We start from the raw sequence: 5566 nt of genomic DNA, 5'->3' as shown, positions 1-5566 counted from the left end.
GCTACCATTTAGTAGGGCGGAAAAGTGTTCCCTCCATAATTTAAGTATGCTCTGGACATAAGTTACTTGGTCGCCATTATTGTTCTTACAGGAGTGCGCCCCGGTCTTTAAACCTTCCGTAAGTCGCCTAACCCTCTGGCAAAATTTTCGGGCAAGCCTCCCGTCGGCCAGCATTTCAAGCTCTTCGCACTCACGTATGTATTTCGGCTTCTCTCTTCTTGTTGCGGCAAATACGTCTCGCTTCCCTCTTCAGATCCCTATAGCGGTCCCACATAGCGCGCGTTGCGCCCGATCGCAGCGTGGCCCTGTAGGCGGCATATTTTTTCTCTGCAGCTTCCTGACACTCCTCATCATACCAGTTGTTCTTTCGGGCTCGCTGAAATCCGACTAATTCTTCGGCGGCGGTACTTAATGAGCGGGAAATGTGGTTCCACTGCTCGCATATGTCGGTTTGTTGAAGAGTGCTCTCTGAGAGTAGGTGTGAGAGTCCAGTAGCGAAAGCACTGTTGTGATTGCAGCTTTTCGACGTTAAGCTTTCCTTGCATATTTGGGCGCACATTTTTTGCTGCACAGAGGCGGGTGCGTATCTTGGCTGCAACAAGATGGTGGTCCGAGTCGATGTTTGGGCCTCGGAGTGTGCGTACGTCTAAAACACTGGAAGCGTGCCTTCCGTCTATCACCACATGATCGATTTGGTTTCTCGTTTTTCGATCCGGAGACAGCCGCGTATCTTGATGGATCTTTTTATGCTTGAACCTAGTACTGCATACTACCATGTTTCGGGCCCCGGCGAAGTCGATCAACCTCAATCCGTTGTCGGACGTTTCGTCGTGGAGGCTGAATTTTCCGACGGTGGTTCCAAAGATCCCTTCCGATTTTGATATCATGACGGGGGCAGCGCTCGTACGTGCGCTCCAAGCGCTCATAGAAGAGATCCTTGGATGCCTCATCCTTCTCTTCCGTCGGGGCATGGACGCAGATGAGCGAGATGTTGCAGAAGCTCGCTTTGATGCGGATTGTGGCTAGACGCCCGTCCACCGGGGTGAACGACAGTACTCGGCGACGGAGTCTCTCTCCCACCACAAATCCAACACTGAATTTGCGCTCCTTTACATGGCAGCTGTAGTAGATGTCGCAAGGCCCCAGACATTGTTTGCCTTGCCCCGTCCAACGCATTTCTTGGATGGCGGTGATGACAGCTTTTGTCCTTACGAGGACATCAACCAGCCGGGCAGAGGCACCTTCCCCATTAAGGGTCCGGACATTCCAGGTGCATGCCCTCAAATCGTAGTCCTTTAAACGTTTGCCGTGGTCGTCATCATAAGGGGGGGTCTCATCCGAGGCTTTGCCTTGCTTCTTCACTGGAAGTGGCTTTTACGTGGCTGGTCCCAAGCCTAGTGCACAACCCATTGCTGGGACGGGGGTGGTTTCGCAACCAAATACACGTTTATATAGCGAGCCGCTTGCTCCAAGCAGACACCCGCTTGCAGCCGCACCTACTGGTGAACAGACGCTGCAGACTTCAGTGAGCCCTTAAACCGAATAAGTCAGAGTAGCCCCACCGAAGCTCCCTCTCTTTCTGCCGTGACCCAAGGCTCCACTCGGATTGGTTACCGCATCTCGCACATGGGTTGCTCACGTTGCCCAGAGTGCGCGAACGAGGACGCAAGAGTCGGGATTGAGTATAGCCATGCAACTGTAACTGCATACCCAGCGCAACGACTATACCCCAGTGCATACACGAGGTGTATGTATAATGGAAAAATCCATTTGGTTAAGACTTTTCACTTGATTTAAATACGAACATTTTTAAACGGTAATTAATGTTTAAGTCAATACCTCAATCTCTAGGTGTTGTAATAATAATAAAGTCCGGCGCTTACGCAGTATGTTAGTGTTTGGCCGAACTTCTCCTCCGATTTGTCGCGCGGGCCTTAATGTTGTGGCACAAAGGTGGTGCCACAGTTTTATGTCAACTCTGAACGGCGATTGTATTTTATGGCAAGCTGTTTTTCATTTTCAAGGGTTGCGCACTTCTAACCACTACATCCCAGCGGCCTATATGCAAAACCTATATTCAGATATATTTTTGGGATTTGGGTATCGATATTTGGAATATCGAGTCTTTTTTTCCGATATTAATGGGTACCCGATATTTTTAAAGCGATACTTTAAATGAGTACCATATCGATACTTTCGGCAAAGAGTTGTTGGATATATTAAAAACATTTTCCACCCCAGTTATAATTCTAGGTGATTTCAATGCTTGGAGCCCAATGTGGGGCTCCTCCTGGGCCAATAGAAGATGACAAATTATAGAAGATTTGGTTATGACCCAAAACCTTATTGTCTTGAATGGTGGTCTACCCACTCACTTTTCTACCCACAAAAACCTTGACCCATCCTGATATCATTCCTGCTTCCGCCTCCATCGCCCCAAAACTTTCCTCCCGCACATTAGATGACCTTCACAATAGGGCCATTTCACTCTCATAACGTCCCTATCCATTCCCAGCTGGTATTAAGTCAAGCCCCGGTCGAAATTTCTAACTAAAAATGCCGATTGGAAACGATTTTGTACCCTCGCGATTTCCGTGGAAAGCAGTCATCCTGTCTCTACAAACATCAACTCTGAAGCTTCAAAAATAAAAACAATAATCCGTTCTTCAGCTCACATGACAATACCGCAAACAAACACCAAAAGATTTTCCGCCAAATTACCATACTGGTCCAACTCGTTAACATCATTAAGAAGCAACAATCAATATGGGCCAAATACAAACATAACATTTTTATTTATTTTATTTTATTTATTATTATTAATTTGGGTAGCTGGCGAGGCCTTGTCTCCAGTCTACTTTTGTGTGCGGCGGGCGGAAAGACCTAGTTTCCGCTCCGCGCTGTTTAAAGGCCGTTAATCATGGTCGGAAAGGCCGAGTTTCCGATCCATGTTCCCGTAGACATTACTTTGTATGTCAGGCAGGCGGAAAGTCCTAGTTTCCGCTCCGCGCTATAGACGAACTGTTGGGCGTGGTCGGAAAGGCCGAGTTTCCGATCCCTGCTCGTATTGTCCTACGCGGTCGCGAAAATATACGAAGCCGTTACAATTGTACTAAGCAGTCATATTTTCATTGTGTAATTTTTTCGTTCACGGTTACAGATATTAGTTTATTTAGTTAACTTGTTGAGCAAAGTTTTGTTTATTACAAAAAGCCATTCAGGTGTGTCGAAGCAATCATAATGCTTGTTAAAATCTTGGCATAAACACCGAAAAGCATGATGCATTTCAAAATTTGATTTACAAATACTCAACACAATAGGTTTAAATGTCTCGTGGGTCTTGTAGGAATACAAAAATGTATCTCACTCAGTAAAAAGGGACTACAGACCATCCCGTTCATTAATTTTATTAAAAAAACGACACCAAACATCTCTCTACGACTCTGAAGCGTCGTCAAATCTAGAAGCTTCAGGCGATCCTTGTAGGTTGGGAGATTTTTAGACGAGTCCCAACATAAATTTTTTAGGGCAAATAACAGGAACTGTTTCTGCACTGATTCGAGCCTGTCACTATGAATTTGATAACTAGGATTCCATACTATAGATGCATATTCCAAAATCTGTCTAACTAGAGAGGTAAAGAGAACTTTAGTGACATAAGGATCGTTGAACTCCTTGGCCCAGCGCTTAAGAAAAGCCAACAATCCTCTAGCCCTAATCACGCAGGAATTTATGTGAGACTTGAATTCTAGTTTCGGTCCATAGTTACACCTAGGTCAATGAAATTGGTCACTTGCTCAACATTGTGGTCAGATATCATATACGAATTTGGGTAGAACGATTTTCTAGAGAAGGTCATGACTTTACACTTTTTCAAATTGAGTGACATGGAATTTGCTTCACACCACTCGAAAATGCAGGTTAGGTCAGCTTGCAAATGCTTCCTATCTTCTGCAGTACTAATGTGATTAAAGAGCTTAGCATCATCAGCGTACATTAAGCATTTCGAGTAATTCAACACATTAGGAAGGTCATTTATAAATAAAATAAACAAGACGGGACCAAGATGGCTGCCCTGAGGTACGCCGGACGTGAAATGTATTGGCCGGGAGGTACAATTTTTAAAAATTACTCTTTGTTTCCTATCCTATTCGATCAAGTTTATATATAAGGGTTGAATGAGATACTTTATCAAATGCCTTGCTGAAATCAGTGTAAATCACGTCCGTTCGAAGATTGTTTCTAAACCCATTAGACACATAAGTAGTATTTACGCGCCGGCGTTTTTCGATTTTTAAGGCGCTCGCACGTAAAGAAAATAAATGAAAAAAACAACAGCGTATTAGTGTTTAATGCTTAACAATAATAATAAATGTTTGCTTTATTTGTTGAGAAAAATGTTTGATAAAACAGTGTGAATTGAAACAGAGATTTTGCTAATAGCTTGATGAGATTACCTTGCTGACGTGGTGTGGTGGCTGGCAGTCGCTATGCTGGTCTTCAAGGAAGTGACGGAGTGCCAACAAACGAAAAAGGGTTTGAGCCCGCCGAACAGTAACCTTCGTTGAGTTTCCCCTCAACTCAGTTACCGTACGTCGGGGCATATTGTTAACGGCTGGTATGTTAGCCGTATCTTATATATGTGTGTGTGCACTCAGATACAAAATTATTTAACGCGCATTAGGGTGGTGCAGCATATTAAGGTATGGGCCTAAACAAGTAGTGAATTCCAGAAGATCGGATACAGTTAATTTACCTTTGCAAAAACCGTGTTGCGATAGATCAATAGAAAAAGTAATAGAGTGAGATAGTTCTTCCGTAACGATTGCCTTAAAAACTTTAGGAATAGCACAAAGCTTCGCAATTCCTCTATAGTTTACGATGTTAGTCCTACTTCCATTTTTATAAAGTGGCAAAATAAACGAATCCTTCCAGGAAGATGGGAACATACCCTGTTGTAGGGAAGCATTAAAAATATTTGTCAGAGGCTTATACAAATACTCTGCACAACTTTTAAGAACACTTGTGGGTATACCGTCTGGGCCAGCTGTATATGAAATTTTCAAACAACTCAAATGAATGAGGACGTCCGCAGCAGATATCGATGGAATTCGGATACCATCAAATGATGGCAGAAAGAATGGGTAGCTAGATAGATTCGAATTTAGTTGGGAAGATGAAAAACTGGCAGAGTAGTTTGACTCGAAGAAACCAGCAAACATGTCGCCAATAATATTTTTGTCACTGGAGACTAAGTCATTTAACTTCAATGTTGAGGGATAACCGTTAGTCTTGCGCTTTGTGTTCACAAAGGCGTAAAACGATTTGGGATTAGAAACTATATCGAGTCGAACCCTGTTAATATAATTATTGTAATACTTTTTGTTCAATACATTGTATTTATGCTAGGGCTGCCAGGTCCCCCTGGGGCAAAACCGGGACACTTTGAAAATTCAAGAAATAACACCCCCCCAAAAAGAATTTACATATTTTTATTTACGCACATAAGTATTATTTTTTTTACACAACCAAAAATAAAACCGTAAAGAAATGATATACCTTCCAG

General features: G+C 43.3%; 1 protein-coding gene across 1 annotated transcript in view; it reads left to right on the top strand.

The window, feature by feature from the left end:
• The window catches only part of LOC118748034, a gene marked incomplete at its 5' end in the record, with an annotated part of 366474 nt that overhangs the window by 124385 nt on the left and 236523 nt on the right, over window positions 1–5566 (top strand).

The sequence above is a fragment of the Rhagoletis pomonella genome, unplaced genomic scaffold (genome assembly GCF_013731165.1).
Source record: "Rhagoletis pomonella isolate Grant_MI unplaced genomic scaffold, Rhpom_1.0 Rhpom_scaffold_00001, whole genome shotgun sequence".
In the NCBI taxonomy this organism is placed as follows: Eukaryota; Metazoa; Arthropoda; class Insecta; order Diptera; family Tephritidae; genus Rhagoletis; species Rhagoletis pomonella.
This window is presented reverse-complemented; position numbering and strand designations above follow the sequence as displayed.